The sequence below is a fragment of the Pectinophora gossypiella genome, chromosome 22 (assembly GCF_024362695.1).
Source record: "Pectinophora gossypiella chromosome 22, ilPecGoss1.1, whole genome shotgun sequence".
Classification (NCBI taxonomy): Eukaryota; Metazoa; Arthropoda; class Insecta; order Lepidoptera; family Gelechiidae; genus Pectinophora; species Pectinophora gossypiella.
The window spans coordinates 9,136,097-9,157,417 of NC_065425.1; the positions used below are offsets into that span (position 1 = coordinate 9,136,097).

At 36.7% G+C, this 21,321-nt stretch overlaps 1 protein-coding gene across 4 annotated transcripts in view; it reads right to left on the minus strand.

Moving 5' to 3' along the window:
- LOC126377024 (mushroom body large-type Kenyon cell-specific protein 1) overlaps positions 1-21,321 on the minus strand; it is a 263,548-nt gene that overhangs the window by 148,294 nt on the left and 93,933 nt on the right. Inside the window, exon 1 of one of the 4 annotated variants that reach the window (XM_050024635.1) lies at positions 9,002-9,585. The exons of the other annotated variants lie outside the window; for them this stretch is intronic. The gene's annotated coding sequence lies outside the window, so the exon portion shown is untranslated. Of the gene's footprint in view, positions 1-9,001; positions 9,586-21,321 lie in introns of those variants that run through there. 4 annotated transcript variants of the gene reach the window in all.

Below are 21,321 nucleotides of genomic sequence, written 5' to 3' on the forward strand. Positions count from 1 at the left end.
CATATTAATATTTCTTGCTCTTTTCTTCACGTTTAGCCCATCAAGCAATGATAATCTATGATAGCCGATAATAATTATCATGTCCATCAAATGATTTCAATACCAGGTTATTTCGTCGTTGACAATTTAAAATCTATTATGTGCAATCGGGTCAATGGTACAGAAATTTAAAGAACTTCCGCCTGACTTTTTTGATGACTGTGTTGAAGATATTAAAAGATGATTGATATTTACGTAAGTACATAACAGTTTGTACTGAATGTTTTAGGAGCAAAATACTATTCGATCCTGCAAAAAAGAAATTTGGTGAAGGCGACATTTAAGAGCTTTTAAATTAGCAACGACAGTTAGTAAACAGTCTACCTAAGTACAAATTTACAAGTCCCATCGAAAGAAGATGTACTAGTTTATTTTTTATTTTTTTTGTTTGTTTTTTTATGCTTGGTTTTATCCTTATTTATATATTTATATATTATATTTTATCTTGGTCTGTGGCGTAAAGTTGACTGTGTCTGTGGCGTCAGACAATAAAAAATGTTTTTTTTTTTTTGTAATATACATCTCCCAGACAGAATATCCCTCCCAAAAATGGGGTCAGACGATTCGGCAAGTGAAAGCGTCCACATCCCGACTGTTTTGTTTTTTTCTTTGTTTTTTTTTTCTTCCCAATCCCGTCTGAAGTCTGGAGGCCGAATGAGCTCATTGTATCGTCCGCAGATGTTTTCAACGTAAATTAAGACCACTTACTTATAAGTTTAAGTACACATTCAATCATGGGTCGAGGAAGTTATTTTTAAGTTTTATGTTTTACTGACAAAAAATGAGGTTAATATTATGTTTTTGTAAGAACACCGCTGGTTCGAAATAAGTATGGAAGTTGATTGATTGGGAGTAGAAAATATAGGCGTATAATTCATTTAACAGTCTAGTGGTTAGAGCGTTAGGCCCACGATCTGGGGTCCCCGGACTGCCGATAGGGACATTGTCGAAATCACTTTGTGAGACTGTCCTTTGTTTGGTAAGGACTTTTCAGGCTTGAATCACCTGATTGTCCGAAAAAGTAAGATGATTCCGTGCTTCGGAGGCCACGTTAAGCCGTTGGTCCCGAGTATTAGCCGTAAAAACACCTCCACCAACCCGCATTGGAGCAGCGTGGTGAAGTATGCTCCATACCCCCTCCGGTTGATTGAGGGGAGGCCTGTGCCCGGCAGTGGGACGTATATAGGCTGTTTATGTTATGTAATTAATTTTGCTAACTGGTAAATACGGTCAAGTACTTACCAGAATCAGAATCAGAATCAGAATCATTTATTCAACGTAATTATCATGGATAAACTTGTTGAAGGTCAATGTAACATTTTGAATTTACGTCATTTCGCAAGGTGTTATGGCTGAGGAGAAGAAATGACAAGAAACTGCAACAGCAACACATCTTTTAAATCAATGAGGGTACATTACAAGTTATTTAATAACTAGAGGAACACATTTAATACCAGACATGTTTATCATTTAGGTAATCATTAATCTTATAATAAGCTTTTTTACATAAAGTAAGCTTCACGTGAGCTTTAAATTTATTCTCTGACAAATTTAAAATATTATCTGGTATTTTATTGTAAAAACGTATACATAACCCCAAAAAAGATGAATTTAATTTACTTAATCTAGAATTTTGAACAACAATTTTATTTTTATTCCTTGTATTGTAAGTATGCCTTTCACAGTTTCTCGGAAGGAGAGATACATTCTTACGCACATACATAATGTTTTCATAAATATATTGACTTGCGACCGTCAGTATATTTATTTCTTTAAACAGCTCCCTTAAAGAGTCCCGACAACGCAGATTATAAATAGCGCGAACTGCCCTTTTTTGAATGATGAAAATAGTTTCTACATCAGCGGCTCGACCCCACAATAAAATACCGTAAGACATTACGCTGTGGAAGTAGCTGAAGTAGACAAGTCTAGCAGTGGGTACATCTGTGAGTTGTCGGATTCTTCTGACGGCATATGCTGCTGAACTTAGCTTGCCCGCTAGTGATACAATATGTGGGCCCCATTGAAGTTTTGAATCTACAGTAATTCCTAAGAAAACGGTGTGTTCAACAAAATCTAAATTCTCGTCGTTAATTTTAATGTTATTTTTTACTTTCTTTACGTTTGGTAGAGCAAATTTAATACACTTCGTTTTCTTAGCATTTAGAACTAGGTTATTTACTGTAAACCAGCTCAGAACCTGCGACACAGCGCTGTTTGCTTCGTCAAGTTCCTCTAACTTTCTATCGATTTTAAATATAAGAGAAGTGTCATCCGCGAACAGTACAATGTCAGCTTGGTTCTGTACTACATAAGGTAAATCATTTATGTACACTAAAAAAAGAAACGGCCCCAAAATGGATCCTTGAGGAACTCCCATTTGAACATGAGAGCCCGAAGAAGTTGTACTATTGATTTGTACCTTTTGTATCCTATCACCTAGATATGAATTTAACAAACTGAGAGCTCCATTATTTAGTCCATAGTGCCTCAATTTCAAAAGCAAGGTCTCGTGATCCACGCAGTCGAACGCCTTAGACAAGTCACAGAATACTCCTACGGCATTCTGCGACTCCTCCCAAGCATCGAAAATGTGTCGAACAAATGTGACACTCGCGTCTGTTGTAGACCGACCCTTAGTAAAACCAAACTGCTGGCTGTGAAGTAAGTTATTTAAATTAAAATGACATAGCAGTTGGTCGAGAATAATTTTCTCGAAAATTTTACTAAGTACTGGTAGAATAGAAACCGGTCTATAATTGGTAGGGTCTGATTTTGTGCCCGATTTAAAAAGAGGTATAACTTTACTGATTTTCATTAAATTTGGAAAAGTGCCATTTTCAACACTCATATTAAAAATGTATGCTAGATATGGTGCTAAGATATCAATAACAGAGCTCATCAATTTGACAGACAATCCCCATAAATCTTTCGAGGTTTTAAGTTTCAGCTGTTTGAATACTTTAACAATACTACTCGGATCAACGCGTTTAAAATCAAATAATTCAGTGCAAGCAGTAACATTACTTTTCAACAATATATCAGCTTGAACAGGAGAGGACCTGAGAGATTCTGTAGTTTTTACAGGGATGTTCGTAAAGAATTTATCAAAAACTTCAGCTACATCTTTATCTTGTTTAACTAACCCAGTGCCCGATTCTATATTGTATTCTAATTCACGCGGTTTCGAAGCCTTTGTTTCACTATTTATTACTTGCCAAACTGCCTTTACTTTATTATCCGCGGTCTTTATTTTATTACTAATATGCATCTGTTTGGCTGTATAACACACTCTTCGAAATATTTTAGAATAATTTTTGACGTAGCTTTTAAAACTATCAGTGTGTGTATACGTTTTTTCCTCATATAAAGAATAAAGAGTATTTCTACTTTTGCGAATGCCTACGGTAGCCCAGTCACTGAAATAATATTGTAGCATTATACAATAGTAGTAAGTATTAAATTAATCTAATAATCTCTAAAATCTATCTACTCAGCCTGTATCCACCCACTGCTGGGTATAGGCATCCTCTCTTTCACGCCATCCTTTCCGGTCCTGTGCAAGTCTCATCCATTGCTTTCCGGCATACCTCACAATGTCATCCGACCACCGGGCTGGTCTGCCTCGATATCGCATACCACCCGTTGGCCACCAGTAACAGCCTTAGTCGATGGACTAAGGCTTGGGTCGATGGAATCGCTAGGCTTAAGCGGATAGGCAGGACACTTGGCAAGACGGGAAGACAACACATCTGTTGTCTTATTCTGATTCGTATTCCTACATCTTCGACTCTGTAAATACTCATTAAAAAAACCAGAGATAGTTTACTTTATACGCAATAGAGCAATTATTATCTAAAGGTTCTCTTATGTCCTTCCTAATAATAGAAAGAGCCTCGAGTTGTGAGGTTCTGTTGATCCTCCTTTTGTGAGGATGAGCCTGTTGTGATCCCATCTTGCCCAATGTACAGTCATGAGCAATATAATGTACCCACTTTAGGACTCTGTCGCACTAACATATTTGACATTTAGTGAGACTCACAGTTCAATTTGTCAAAAAAGTTAATGTGACATGGTACCAAAGTGTATACATATTAATGCTCGTGACCGTATATACGCAAATTGTGTTCGCAACTAGTATGACGGACTTTCCATGCTACGTTCCTCAAAAACAATACAGATGGCGTTGTAAAGATTTTCCTTCGATTAACCTAATTTCATACATACATACATACATAAACTCACGCCCGCAATCCCCAATGGGGTGGGCAGAGCCACAAGTAATCAAAGACAACCTGCAGCCACCGTTGATACGAAATCCAAAGATGGATATGATGAACCTTATGGTGACAAGGGATCAGCCTATCGCCCATAACATTAGTCCATCATGTTAGAGGACACAATCCCTCTGTCGGTTTTTACGACATGCCCGGGAAGAGAAGCAGCTGAACGTGTTCTATGTTTTTTATATGCTCCCAGAACAGCATAGAAGCAAACCCAAAAAAAGCAAAACCTAATTTCATGGATAACAAATAATCATTTTAATTAATAACGGCCTCTGTGGGCTAACCTCTGGACTGGAGAGTTGGGCTCACGATCCACAGGTCTCGGGTTCGAATCCCGGTGGGGACATATCACAAAAATCACTTTGTGATCCCTTGTTTGGTTAGGACATTACAGGCTGATGACCTATTTGTTCGAAAGTAAGATGATATTTGCTTCCGAAGGCACGTTAAGCCGTTGGTCCCGGTTACTACTTTCTGTTGTAAGTGAGTAATCGTTACATGAGCCATGTCAGGAACCTTTGGCGGCTCAATAGTAACCCTGACCTGGGTTGATGAGGTTGGTTATTCACCTCACAACCCACACGATAGAAGATTTTTATTAACTTTCCACTACATAGTTATTGCAATAGTGAGTAAAAACTATACGACAGTTTATTCACAACCATTTATTTCAATACTAGACAAAGTTAGTGTTGTAGTAATATTACAACATTGTATAGAATAGAATAGTCAATAGGCTTGAAGCTAGTACGAGTAACACTGCAATGAATGAACGTACGTACTACGCTACTATCTGAAGTTAGGTGCTACTATGCGTCTACGCACGAATGTTTGTAAGCTGGGTGATGGAATCTGCTATCCTCAACGGGGTGGGTAGAGCAAGAATTATAAGGCAATTTGCAGCCGTTTTTTGTTATATAATCCTAAGATGAGTATGATGAGCGATTGTAAGTATATATCGCTATTTGAGAAAGGAGAAGAAAAAAAATAAAAAAAGAAAGGAAGAAGAAGAAGATCACGCAACAGAACTAGAGCCTTAGCCGAGTTATTATTATTTGATTTTTTTATTTACACATACAGCAATACATATGAAACTTTCACACAGCATTTACAAATGAGTGAATGATTTTTAAAGTTGCAAATGATTACGAAAAACAATAGTGTAATCACTACAAAACCTCACAACTATATTCCAATTGGGGTAGTCAGAGGTACATCCATCTCAAGATGAACTAAGCACCCACACGTCACCGAGCTTTCTGTATCTATAGTGTAATCGAAAGAAATGTATAAGATTGACATAGCGAAAAATATTAATCACATCAAAACTCTTTCGATTGTTTGTGAAATAAAACACGAGTATTAACATTAAGAATGTGAACCCACTTTTCAGCCAATGGTCTAGTAACCAGAGTCACAATAAAAAAAGAAAAAAGAATGAAAAACCATAGAATACACAGTGTAAAATGATATTTATTTTTTATTCCTAATGCTCGTACTTCATATTTTTATGGTGACCCGATATATTAACGAATGAGAAGTCTAGATGAGTATTTAATTTAGAGATTTTCGTAATTCTTTTTTTCTTCTTACGAGTTCTGTATTATGTGTTTTTTTATCATTTGTAATTTGTGTGGTTGTGATTTCTTGGAAGTCTTATAGATATTATAGAGTTATAAAAAAATAGTAAGTAACTCAAAATAATAGAAACAAAGGTACTTAAAAACTCTTCTTATGCGATATAAAATTTACAAAGAAAAGGGAACCTTATTGATTTGTTTTTTTTTCTTACAATATTATTTTTTATTATTAATAGCCCTCAATGTCCCACTGCAGGGCAAAGGCCTCTCTTCCCTTCTTCCACTCCTCCCTGTCCCCAGCTTGCTCGCGCCACCGTTTCGAGAAGCGGTCTAACTCGTCGCGCCATCTTTTCCGTGGCCTTCCCCGACGTCTAACAGCACTTGCAGGAACCCACTCTGTAGCTTTTTTGGTCCAGAGGTCATCGGGCATTCGGGCAACATGTCCAGCCCAGTCCCATTTCAAGCAGGCAGCCTTTCTCGCTACGTCTGCTATTTTTGTTTTGGAATGCAGCGTGGTGTTTCGGATCCGATCGATCAATTTAACACCAAGGATGCTGCGTTCCATACCTCTCTGGCAAACCTTGAGTTTGGACTTTTGGATGTCAGTCAAAGACCAAGTCTGAGCGCTGTAGGTTTGTGCTTACAATATATTGTTGTTATATATCTGTGCATTGAAAGGGAAAGTTAAAAATATAGTTAGGTACTACCCCATAAGCAACATTATAACAAAAACTAACCTAAAGTTATTAATTTAGACGGCGATAAGATTTTTTCATGCACATTTTTTTTTACATAAATTGCTGCTGTGCATTGTTTTAGACCACCTGCATCTTGCGTTGAATGTATCTCTGACTAACCTAATTGGGAATATAGTAATTTCCAATTTTAATATCAAATCCATTACGTTACAATGATAAAGCAACCACTTTACCTCCCAATGATCTATCATAGTAAACGCTCGAAGTAAATCCAACATGGCGGCTGATAGTAACATTGACAGTAGATCTCGAGTTGCGCAACGTCTAGGCCGCGCAAGCGCACAAGGACTCCGTTCGACCTAACCTTATTGCATGTGATCTAAGTCCTAGGTTCTAAGTTTAATTTGTCTTTATATAAGTTTGATTTTTTTGTTACTTTCTGTACAATGTAATAAATATAAGTTTACGTATTTATTTATGGTACCTATTTATTTAATCCCTAATTATTATTAAAATAAAAGTAGTTACTTATGTTATTAATAAAGTGCTTTTTACTATTAGTTTTTGTAGTTTTAGCAAAAGGAAGGTTTTTTGTTACTACCTTAGATTTTTTTAAAGTCTGCTCATTTCAATATTGTAATAAGTATCATCTTTTAGAACTTAATCTTAAAGTTTCTATTTATCCTAAGTATTTTATCCAAACCGGATAAAATACAAAAAGCTACCTACAAAAAAGAAAAAAAAATGTTTTAAACCAGCCAGTAACTTAATGAAACCCTTCGTCAGTCTAAGTCTATCCGCCATGTTGCTTTAGCCGCAAGCCGTTGTAGTACTTGTAGGTTATATAGTAACATTGACAGTACGGTTGTGCAACGCTCGCCTTGGCCGAGCGCCTGCGCAAGGACCTGCGCCGCATGCGCCCGCGCCGATTCAAATTGAAATTCGAAGGCGCGAACTTGAACTTTGCGTTGAAAAAAAGAAAACTTCTTTGTCTTTTTAGATCAAGCCTTAGCTATTTGAATACCTAGCGTCGTTTTAAACTGAAAATGTAATTGTTAATGTTTTAAATTATTAATATAATTTAAATGACAATGGCCTTTAATCTTATCACTAAATAAAAGTTTAATAAATTAATTATAGTTTTCTTTAAAACAAGTGTATAATTAAAATGTATTAATAAATTAATTCAATATTGATTACCTACTCGCAAGCAGCAGCTTGCATTGCAAAAAGTGGGTTAAAAATTCATGTCATATCCTTCATGTGGTTATCTCATTTCCGGAATGCATTGTTTTGACCCCATTTCTTTAAAAAGTTGATAATTTAATTTAAGTGGACTTAAAAAACTTTACTATTTTAAAATTATAACGTCTACTTACTCTGTGGGTCCGATAAAATACCTAACGTAATTATCTTATATACCACCACATGGATGGGCTTATTTACAAATTGAAGGGCGTAAGGAGCATACTCCACTTAGTTACTCCACTACAGATTACTGGAGAAGCAACAAAGTCCCTAGTTTAATTTTAAATGACAGTAAATGTAAATAAAACATTCAATAAAAGTAATAAGCTAATATTCACTTTTATTTTTTATGTTTTATTAAAGCGAGGCAAAAACTTCAGGAAGTTCATTTTCAAAACACTAAAAACTTTCGAAAACAATTAACAAATCTGTTCATTCACATAACAATATAAATTTTAATTATATTTTATAAATTTTAATTAAATTTAGAAGCAAACGAATTAAAAACGTGATCAATAGCAGTAGCCAAAAGTTCCGTCGGTAATATTTTAGCCTACGATCACGCGTAGTCTCTCGTAGCATCTTTAATATCGCATTTTTAAACATTTAATTTCATTTATTTCCATTTGAATATCTTTATTAATAATTTATTAATTTATTTAATGGTTTATTTTACATTTTAAAAAGTTTAATTAATTTTTAATTACTTTAATCATGATTTCAGTAATTAATCTGTTTATCAATGGTTAAGTTTGTAGATTATCCATAAATTTAGTAGACAGTTGACGCAAAACTGTGTGAAGTTGCAATAGAAAAGTGTGGAACGCATTTTCTATTCCGTCATTGGCCTTCGATCAAAATATAGGTTGCAATTTATTAACGCACACATGCGCAACACACGCACACCAATACAAAGTTGAAATGTAAAACGTGGTCGTCATAGAAAAAGAGTGGGACAGATAATGGGAGGGGCGTGTGGTGGGGGGAATTGCTAAGAAAAACACAAAAAATGTGCGTGAACCCTACGCACACACGCGCGCGATGCGTTAACGTATGCATAACACGCACACAGCCACCACCAAGGAGAACGGAAGATTAAGGGCGCATTAATTTTTCAAAACCACGTCCGAAGTTCTTTGTTGGTACTCACATGCGTCAGAGGGGGCCTGGTCTTCTTCGGTCCAGTTTGACACTTCGGTGGTAATTTTGTAAAAAAAAGAAAAAGTTCCAATTTCGAAACGGTGTCACCTTGAGTGACGGCCACAAATCCCTCAGCCGAACTTGGTCTGCACACAACACACGAAACACATCACTCTAGTCACAGTACACAAAATATTCTCTTAAAAACTCTGTCAATAAAAATAAAAAATATAGTTCGTGGGTCCTAAGTTTCCATGTGATATGTTTAATTGTTTACGTCGCACTAAATATACGCGGAAAACGCGGTAAAAAAAATAATTATTTTTTGTTTTTTTTTTTTGTGAGCACTCGCGTTTGATATGAATATATTTTTTTTATTTAAAAAATATAGTTTGTGGTCTATTTTATCGCGTGGTGGTGGCGCGGGGTTGCCTGCATGCGGCGTTGCACTGGCGACTCGCGACCGACTAAACCGCGTGCATACTTAGCCATTACCTTGTATTTACTGCTCTTGATAGCCGCGACGCAACATTCTTGACACTTGAAACGTCAGCTCAGATGTTTGTTGTTACGCGGATGTTCGAGCATTTTGTTTTATATATTGCACTCAATTGCGTATACAATAACTGCTGAAATACAAAAAAAGCACAGAGAGTACCTAAATACTACACTTGTTCGTAAAAGTGCCTCAAACCTTTTTATGGTTATTTCAGAATTATCTAATGAAATTAAATCATCATAATTTTATTTAACGTAGTAACGAAGACTTTTACATTTAAAAAAGTACACTTGTTTGAGATTTGTTAAGTTAATTACTTCTAATAGTTTTAAAAATTGAACTGGTTAATATATTATTATTTTCTTTGAATGTCGACTACGACACGACTTACGAAGAAGGCTTTTTATTAAAAAAAACATCAATTTTAATAATCCTACAACACTAACCAACACATCCAAATATCATTATCACCCTAGAGTTACCCTGTTTTCACGGGGTCTGTTCACCTAACCTGAAGATTTGACAAGTCTGTTTTTACAGAGTATTTTTTTTTGTCGTGAAAAATATTTTTTTTATAAAGGCGACTGCCTATCAGACCCACACAATCAACCAACCAAACAACACCTGTAATAATTTATACTCTATTTCCGGTTCACGGGAGGAGGGCTGTGTGTGTCTATTCAGAAGTTTGACAAATAATTTGCTAAATTCAAATGTAAAAAACAACTAAAAAAAACTAAAACTGCTTAATTATATTTCACGATAAAAACATTAAGAAACAACGAACAACTTATAAAGAAACAGTATCAACACAAAAGTCCAATAAGATTTTTCTAATCGAAAGTATCAAACGTAGTAAGTCGCGCTATACTCACTACATCGACAAGAATGCACAGAGTGCATACACTTGCACCTGTGTGGAACCACGCGCATGGACGGTCCTCGCACAGTTTAGTTTTTAAACACTTTACTATCCTTCAATCTCACAATAAAAACTTATCAGAACACAAAAAATTCACATTTCAAAATTTGTCCAAAAAGTTTGGTTGATTTTGCTTTAAAAAAAAGAAAAAAGAAAGCACGGACGATTTTTTCGCGCGCCCTGTGCTAGTGTTAGTGACTTTGTGTGCACTTTTTTATCGTTTTTTTCTCGGAGTGTGGGTGCGTTCGATTGTACAGCCATTGCGCTAGTGTGGCTGTATGGAGGTGCATTCGTGTGCGTGGTTCTTATAAGAAAATGGTTCGCGGAAAAAATTAGTCGGATACCATGTAGATGGCGCTGCTTCTATGATTCTATGAGAGTTTCCGCGCCCGAAAATTATTTGCTGTCGCCCTTCACGACTTTCGACGTTTGCACTTTGAATTATGGATTTCTAAGTAAAGCCATCGAGTTTTCTATATAGAAATGCTTCCAGTTTGTCGTAACAATAACGTTCCGTATCTTCACACAATTTTATTAATCGAAATAGATAAAAAAAGTGGGATTTTTCAGAAAAAAAGTTCCCGTCGGTAAAATTTGTAGCGCCTAACTCTACTTCTTGCATTGATAAAAAAAATAATGAATTAATTATTAAAATGGTGAATCTACATTGTAATGATCCTACAGCGTAAAATTGCCTGGAAGATATTGCTTTTAGCAAAATGTCTGCATTCTTTTATCATTCTTTAGTTAATTCTTATTTATTTTTAACTGAGTTTACCTATAACTATATGAAAGAGTTAATGTGACGACCTTGTTAGCTCAATATGTAATTGCACTTGCCTGGTCCTAACTTCGATTCCCAATTAGGTGTTAGTTTGTCTTTAAAGTTTCCATAGTGAACAATTGATTGAGATTATTTGCACATATTTTTTTTACATGACTAAACTGACATAGATTTACCGCAAATGGCATTAACTACTTGGCTGGGCAAATGGGAAGCGCTCTCACGTGGTATGCTTAATTAAAGACTCTCTCAATCAGTATAAGTTTAAACCTATGCTCTTCTGAAACGGTTAAATAACGTATTTTATAAGTTTCGCCGTGCAAACTTGACATTGCACTTCACGAACACGGGTTCAATTCCCAGTCGCGGTGAATTAGATAACGCACTTTTAAAAGTTCATATAAAATCGTATGCGGGTTTGAATCTGATGGCTATAGAGCACAAGTATAAATTAAAACACATAAACAGCCTATATACGTCCCACTGCTGGGCACAGGCCTCCCCTCAATCAACCTGAGGGAGTATGGAGCATACTCCACCACGCTACTCCATTGCGGGTTGGTGGAGCCGTTTTACGGCTAATACCCAGAACCAACAGCTCATAACGACAAAAAAGTAAGATGTACTTTTTTGGACAATCTGATGATTCAAGCCTGCAATTTCCTCACCAAGCAAAGGAACTGTCTCACATAGTGATTTCGACAATGTCCCCATCGGGAATCGAACCCGGAGCTCCAGTTCGTGAGCTCAACTCTCTAGCCATTAGACAATGGAGGCTGTATGTATAAATTATAAATTGTTAGCAGATATTATGTCGTTTCGCCAACACGAAGAGGCCCCTTGAGACAATTTAATATGTGGTGTGACACCTATTATTACATAACATTTAATTTAATTAAAATAATAAATAAAATCTAAACATTCGAGGCTTTTCAGAAAAGTTTATTTTCAAATGTAATGACTTTTTTATGAATATAAGTTACACAAGAATAGGTCGTCGTCATCTTCCTAGCGTTATCCTGTTTTTCACAGGGTCCGCTTACCAAACCTGAAGATTTGACAGGTCCGGTTTTTTACAGAAGCAACTGCCTGTCTGACCTCCCAACCCGCGAAGGGGAAACAAGCCCAATACAGTTTAGGTCACATACCTCAGAAATGCATTTCTCGGGAATAAGGGTTTCCTCACGATGTTTTCCTTCACCGCCGAGAACGTGATAATCATATATGATCCAAACATGAATTCGACGATCATTGGTTTAGGTCTGTGCTGGTTTCGAATCCGCGACCCACTTCGACACAAGCGTTTTACCAACTAGGCTACCACGACTCTTATAAAGTAACATTTAATGTAATTAACATAACAAATAAAATCAAAACATTCGAGACTTTTCGGAAAAGTTTATTTTGAGTAAGTAATGTCTTTCGAATATATAATGACTTTTCTATGAATATAAGTGACGCAAGAATAGGTAGTAAAGATAATTTATATTTTAGTTGAGATAGTGCCACTTATGATAACGTAAGTAGGTATTATAGTAATTATAATTTAGATACTAGATCCTAGGTTCCAAGGAAACTTAGTTTATAGATATTTAGATAGTCATACTGCGTAGAAATTGACTTTGGATGGCTTGTAAGATTGTTATTATGATAATGCACACTAATAATATTATAAATGTAATGCTAATTCTGTCTGTTACCATGTCATTCTTAAACTACTGAACCGATTTTGACGAAATTTGGTATGGAGATAGATTGGGAACTAAGAAAGAACATAGAATATTTTTTATCCCAGAAATCTTCTCTTAAGGGGATGAAAAAGGAGTAGAATGGTAGGGGAAATTATGGGTGGAAAGCTGTATTACCAGACAGAGTTAAGTGAGATAAATTTAAGGACAATATGAAGTTTTAGTATGTTCCATACATACATAAACACACGCCTGTAGTTCCTAATAGAGTGGGCAGAACTACGAGTAATCAGAACACAACTTGCAAACACTTTTGGTACTGAGTCTGAGATGGATAGGGGCAATGGTCATTTTTATCAGACACATCCGTCTGTCGGATTTAACGAATGGTCCGGGAATGTAAGCAGCTGAACGCATTGTATGATGTTTTATCGCTCGCAGGATTAATTTAATTATTCATCATCATCATTATCTCTCTAGCGTTATTCCGTTTTTCACGGGGTCCGCTTACCTAACCTGAAGATTTGACAGGTCCGGTTTTTACATGTCAGGTCCGGATTTTTTCCTGTTCTTTATTTAATTATTATTACTATGAAAAATAATAATGAAATACTATTACTATATTGCACCGTCCCATATTTTTACATTTTTTTCCACTCTAAGGTTGCTTGGAAGAAATTGCAGCTTTGCTATAAGGCCGCCAATTGTATTTCTGCTGTCATTTTGTACCTAAATTGTCCTTTACGTTGTTTTTATGTGTAGATAAATTGTTTTTATATTGTTAGTAAAATTATGTTTTATTATTATTTTTGTAACGTTAGAATTTTTTTATAATTATTTATGTTAATTATGACAGTATCAAATAAATTCTAAAATAACATTAGGTACTTACGCGAGAATTTGTTTTTTTTCCTCAGAATTTTAGCGATGGTTTTTCCGTTCTCCTCAAAATATATTTTACAGAAGTGACGAATAACAAAATGTAAGTTACCTATTAATTTTGTTATTTCATTCAACGATCTACGATGAAAAAAAAAGCCTCAATAATTACAATGATGACATCACTCAGTATCCTAAATTACTTTATATTTCGGCAGAACCACTGATCTTGCGCATACGCAACTGTGTAAACTTGCAGGTTGGTATGTTTGAAGTGTTATGTCATACTGAACAAACTGACTGAACTGACTTGTGGCTCTGTCCACCCCCATTAAGGATCACGGTGTGAAATTACTTCCCGTAAGAGAAGTAGTACGTGCTCCGGAAAGCACGTCAAGCCGCTGGTACCGGGCTACTAGACAAAACGCATCTACCAACCCGCACTGGAGCAGCATCGTGAAGTATGCTGCATACCACCTCCTCATGAGGGGAAGCCTGTGCTCAGTAACAGGACGTATATAGGTTATTTTAAAAAAGAATTATGTCGGACTCGAGGCAGATGAAATTTCATAGTCTCTGCTTGCCCCGGTGGGAAATAGGCGTGAGTTTATGTATGTATGTACCTACTAAACGTTGATGAGTAATAGATATATGTTTAACGTGCAATGGTTAGTCAATTCCGAGTCGTGTATGGCTGTGTAATAATATTAATAAATTGCCACAGTCGGCGCGTTCCTTTCCGCGTTTTTGTTTTAAGCGTCGTCGATACGAAGAATAAGATTTACTAGATGTGGCTGGTGAGCGTGGTTTTGAGATGTATTTGAGCGTAGATGGTATTTTTGGGTTTTAAGTTTGTCGTCATCTATAGATTAATATAGGTATTTTTGGTTTTCTTTAATATTAAGCAAATTCTTTTAAGTCGTTTCATTAGTTTATTTCGTGTTTTCTACCTATGTTTTTTTTTTTTAGTAGGACAAGTATAATAATTTTCAGTATATACCTTCTATGAAATAAAATCATAATTACTTATTTTACTGAAACGTGAAACCTCATTCCACTCCTTATATTTATATTTTGTGTCATGACAAACGTAAACCGTTTAATGACACAAAAAAAAACTTATTTCATTCACTAGTCACTTCTAGCCCTTCTACATCCCTTTACAAAAATCCAGTTGAAACTGGTAAACAAGCGCAATCTGCCAACTAGACGCAATTACATAATAATTGTTTGCGCTAACATTTTCCTGTCACAGTGGGCCAATTAGCTGAGGGCAGTTTTTTTATTCAGCTGTCGCTTCTAGAGGATAGTTCTCTTTGTAATTTGTAGATGGCGCTGGTTGATTTCGAATGCTTGTGTATTTGGTTAGTTACATTTTGGTTTCAGTTTTCTTTGTATAAAAAAGGTTACTTAGGGACTTCCGAATTTGTTATCGAATATAAATTATAAATTATTGTCACATACTCAACTGAAGGAAAACAATGTGAGGAAACCCACGTTCCCGAGAAATGCGTTTCGGTGGTATGTGACCTAACCTGTATTGGGCTGGTTTTCCCTTCACGGGTTGGAAGGCCAGACAGGCAGTCGCTTGTTTAAAAAACCGGACCTGTCAAATCATCAGGTTAAGTAAGCGGATCTCGTGAAAACGGAATGAAGCTACGGAGATGATGATCATCAGCGGAACATAGAGTACACTCAAGAACAGCATTTTCTTTATCGTGCAATTTCTTTTTTTTAAATGTCATGCCACTCGACCTTAGCGCAAGGCATTTAAAACATGCAGTTGAATCATCAGATAATAAATTAACATAATATGCAGCTAATAGTACCTTTTCAAGGTCCAGAGTATCTTTATCTGCATTCAAAACCGAGTTGAGAGTCAGTATAATATGACATGTTTTCGTTTGATAATGTTTTTGTTTTTGACGTGACTTCGTATGTACTTTATATTCACTATGGTCCTGTGTTACACTGGCTTGCTTCTCAAACGGGGAGCGCCGGTTCGAAGTACACTACCGGACTTGCACCAATGAGTTATTAACTTATATTAAGTACAGTTTTACTAACACAGTTGGCTCGACCATTATATACGGCGAGACGGCTCACCACGTTGGTCTAACAGAAAGCTCGGTGAGGTGTGGGTACTTAGTTCATCTTGCGATGGATGTAACTCTGACTACTCCATCGAGATACAGTCGTGATCTTATGTTAAGTTGACTTATAGTAGAGTTGCCGCAAATGGCATTAACTACTTGGCCGGACAAATGGGGAGCGCTGAGGGCTCTCACGAGGTTTAAAATGTACTTAAAAGTGCGTCTCATGAATGCTCAAAGTTATATTATTATAGTGTCATGGCTATCTTTATCATATAGTTATGTTCTAGATATAAGTGGTCCAAGAGATATAAGGTGACAGGTAAGGTTCGATGTCGGGACAACAGGATCGTGTGCCCAGCGCGCAACAACTGGACCACGGAGGCCGCCCAACATGTTAGAAAAGACACAATCCCTCTGTCAATAAACCAAGCTGAACGCGTCGGTAAAATTTAAAAATTTATTGAACACGAATCGTCACAAATCCGGATCGAAATCGCTAAATAAATAAATCTGCAATACTACACATAAAAAAGACCTAACAGAACAAAATGGGATTTAACTGGCAAGCTTTGTTATCGTTTACCGATGAAAACAATTCGTTAAATAACCGTAACGTAAAAAATAGCAACACAGTTACCGTAACCGGTGTATTTACACCGAAATTTTTCACCGCTGAAAAATGTTTAAAAGGAAATTGGTATTATTATGGGCACAGTCGACGGCCTCCGTGGTCCAGTGTTTCAGCATTGGGCTTACGATCCGGAGGTCCCGGATTCGAATCCCGGTGGGGACATATCACAAAAATCACTTACAGGCAGGATCACCTGATTGTCCGAAAGCAAGACGAACCGTGCTTCGGAAGGCAGGTTAACGCGTTGGTCCCGGTTACTACTTACTGATGTAAGTACTTGTGCATAGTAAAAGTAATGAAAATACATTAGTCAGTAATTCACTTAATTTTCAATAATGCAATTTACGTCCTTGGAATTTTGGATATACCTTTTTTTTTGACGTGACTTATTGTAGATTTGCCGCAGATGGCATTAACTACTTGGCCGGACAAATGGGGAGCGCTGAAGGCTCTCACCCGGTAAAACGTTTAAGACAACAGCCTGAGGGTGCCCAGTTGGGCGCGAACCTCGGCTCAGGGCGTCGTCTGAGAGGAAAAATATTTGAAAGAATTAATCGACCCTAGTGGGTCGATAGCGATAAGCGCTGAATGAAGGAAATCGTTGACCACGCTGGCGGGGTCGGTATCGGGGTCCTGAAGTGTTTGGTGTCGCGAGCTGATTGGTTGCCATAGAGGCAGGAGGAGGTTGGCTAGAGGTTGGAGATACCAATTTAATGGTAACAAAGTGTTAACACTTACGTCATCAAAGGGCTAGCAATGGCGGCTTGTCATAGGATTGAGCATACCTGGTCTTCTTATACCATGCTAGGTAATGCCCTGACTGGCAGTCGCCACCCTTCTCTCTTACCCGCTTGTCCATATAACTATGGCTACATAACATAACATTACATCGTTCCTGTATCCTTGATAGGCAGAGATGTACAGTATACAGGGTGTTAGTGACATCGTAACGAAAACTTCGAGGGATGATTCAGACCATGATCCTGAGTTAATATCAAGTGGCATTTTTTCGTTGCAAAAGTATGGAATTGAAAATAATTAAAAAAACTAAAAGAAATTATGAATTTTGCGACGGAAAATTCCACTTGATATTAACTCAGAATCATCCTCCTCAGTATTCGTTACGATGTCACTTACACCTTGTGTATGGTCACGAGCTTTAATTAATATGTATACACTTTGGTATCATGTCACATTAACTTTTTTGACAAATTGAGCTGTAAGTCTCACTAAACTATCTGTCAAATATGTTAGTGCGACAGAGTCCTAAAGTGGGTACATTATATTGCTCATGACTGTATACCAACTCCTCGCCAGTTATGTTTATGTCGTATGTAATAGGGGCGAACCTAATGCTATTAACCTGCCACGAATCTTCGAAACTACGTAATATCAGGTGTCTATTCATCACTAATTTAGAATCATGCTCTTGTCGGTGTAGCATTCTCCATTCTTGTCTATCAAACGCCAATTCTTTCACTTCCTTATAAGACACGACGTTCGCCTTCCCTTTAGTCTGTTCCATGTAAGCTCTTCTTGGTCTTCCCCTTCCTCTCTTTCCTTGTAGCTTCCCTTCTAATCTAATCTAGCCTACAAGATCCCATTGCTGGGCAAAGGCCTCCCCTTCTTCTTTCCATTTATCGCGGTCCTGTGCGTATTCCGGCTAGTCCCTCCGGCATGCGTCCAAGTCATCACGCCATCTCTTTCGAGGTCTGCCACGACCCCTGTACCCGTCAAGAGGCACCCAATGCCCAATTAAGTGTCCAATCATCTTGCCTCTTCTGTCCTCTATAACTCTCGATATTTGTCTCAGTAGTCTATTAAAGCTAGTAAATATCTACTAATCTTGTGGCCAGTCTTTGGGTTATTCCTTAAGTAACATAATTATATAATATTTGTTATGAAACATTCGTAGGTAAGTCCATTGAATTCGATAGCTGAAGAGTGACACATCATTTCTCAGTATTTTAGTATGATGTTGATAAACTATAAAAATAATGATTTCCCTAATATATACCTATATTAGGGAATTCTATTAGTAATACTAACATAACGTTTATGAGTTTGGTATTTTGGTCCAGATATATATTTAAAAAAATCTATACCTATATTTTTTTAAAGTACTTAAATTACTAGTATGTATATTATATATCATCATATCATAGACTTTAATGCCGTGGGCATCGAAACTCGATCTCTTTTCTGAATGACACATTTATACACGCTTTAAAACGGTTTTAAAACAAATAAATACAAGAAAAGTTTAAATTTGGAATACTTACGCACCTATTTTATGAAAAGAAAATATTTTTTCATAAGAATACCTAATAAAACTACCTACTATTCCATTTTTAAAGCATATTGTGCTATGAAAAAACACACTTAAGTATCTCTACAAAGCTTTCGATTTAAAAAATCCGAATTCTACGACGCAAGTCATCCGCAATCGGCCTACATTCACGGGTGGCTGTCGTTTTTTTTCCGCAAATTTAAACGTGACAGTTCCAGCCGTTCCACGGTCCACTGCCCAAAACTGGCACATGCACCTGACGGCGCCGTCTTCAAATTCGATAAGCGAAAATACACTTCTCATCAAAAAAATCGAAACACTTCCGTTTTCATTGTTTCTGTCCGAATTTAACACAAAAAAGAATTCATACGATGAAAAAAAATACATAAATGTATAGCTGGCAGTTTGGCCATTACAGTAATAAGCGAAAATTCTAAATTCAAAATTAGAATTTCATTTGTTTATCTTATAAACGAAATGAATCACTGTTTTGAGACAAATGTGTGTTTAGGGTTGGAGTACATTTAGCGTTTAAAAACTAAAAATTGGCGCCTATCCTTAAACTTTTTGTTTTTTATTTCAATACTGTGACTTTGGGACGTCTGAAAAGAAGTTTTTTTTCTAAAACGTATGGATACTTCGCCCACAGAAGCCGCCCAAGTTGTGGCATTGCTGGATTCTGGCCTTAGTCAGCGTGTTGTGGCTGCAAGACTGCATCTAAGCCTGTCATCTGTTCATAGAGTCTATAAACGTTATCGGGAGACTGGTTTGTTCACGCGCCGTTCAGGATCTGGCAGGAATCGGGTCACTTCTGAGCGAGATGATCGATTTATTGTAACAACTTCTTTAAGAAATCGACGCCTTAACGCTTTTCAACTGCAGCAGCGGCTTCGTGTTGTTCGAAGGGTGGCTGTAAGTGACTCTACAATTAGAAGAAGGTTGAAGGATCGTGGCCTGGTACCGCATAAGCCAGCAAATGGGCCGAAATTAACTGCAGACCATCGAAGAGCGCGCCTTAACTTTGCACGTGAGCACCTAAATTGGTCATACCTACAGAACCGCCACCATAGCTGACCTTTTCTTCAATGAAGCATTGTGCATAGCGTTCTCCGTCTCTTCTGTAGACCTTGTTCCTTCCGTCGTTACCATACAGCATAATTTTACACTCATCAGAAAAGATAACTTTGCTCCACTATAGGTATGACCAATTTAGGTGCTCACGTGCAAAGTTAAGGCGCGCTCTTCGATGGTCTGCAGTTAATTTCGGCCCATTTGCTGGCTTATGCGGTACCAGTCCACGATCCTTCAACCTTCTTCTAATTGTAGAGTCACTTACAGCCACCCTTCGTACAACACGAAGCCGCTGCTGCAGTTGAAAAGCGTTAAGGCGTCGATTTCTTAAAGAAGTTGTTACAATAAATCGATCATCTCGCTCAGAAGTGACCCGATTCCTGCCAGATCCTGAACGGCGCGTGAACAAACCAGTCTCCCGATAACGTTTATAGACTCTATGAACAGATGACAGGCTTAGATGCAGTCTTGCAGCCACAACACGCTGACTAAGGCCAGAATCCAGCAATGCCACAACTTGGGCGGCTTCTGTGGGCGAAGTATCCATACGTTTTAGAAAAAAAACCTTTTTTCAGACGTCCCAAAGTCACAGTATTGAAATAAAAAACAAAAAGTTTAAGGATAGGCGCCAATTTTTAGTTTTTAAACGCTAAATGTACTCCAACCCTAAACACACATTTGTCTCAAAACAGTGATTCATTTCGTTTATAAGATAAACAAATGAAATTCTAATTTTGAATTTAGAATTTTCGCTTATTACTGTAATGGCCAAACTGCCAGCTATACATTTATGTATTTTTTTTCATCGTATGAATTCTTTTTTGTGTTAAATTCGGACAGAAACAATGAAAACGGAAGTGTTTCGATTTTTTTGATGAGAAGTGTATTTAAATATCGATTTCGATAAAGCTGGCACGCTACAATGCCATGATTAGCTACGATAGCCATTTATTTTCGTGAGCGTAAATAAAAAGAATAAAATTCGAAGTGAATTTCGTTTTTAAATTGGTTATTATTTTTTGCATTAAAGTATAAGTAGCTCTCTAGAATAGAAGCAAGATTTTTTTATAATCATATTATATTATAATCATATTTTATAATCTCACTAAATAGGTAGTTTCCAACTAGTCAAATCAGTTACTTTTTACTTAACGTCAAAACACGAAATTACTGTAGAATTTGTATGAAAAAGCAACCTATTACGTCATCGAAAATGTGACAAAATGTCGCACTTATTATTACGTTTTACTATATTAAAGTTCATAAATAAGTTAAATAAAAAAAAGGAAACGTTTTTTGCCACCTTTAGATCTGTCTTTATTGACTAACCAGAATTTCATAATTTATTTTTGAGCTAGGAAACTACCCAATTCTAAAACATTAAAATCTTTTTTGTAATCTTCTTCTATCATGTGGGTTGTGAGGTGGATTACCAACCGCGTCAACCCTGGTGTCAGGATTACTATTGAG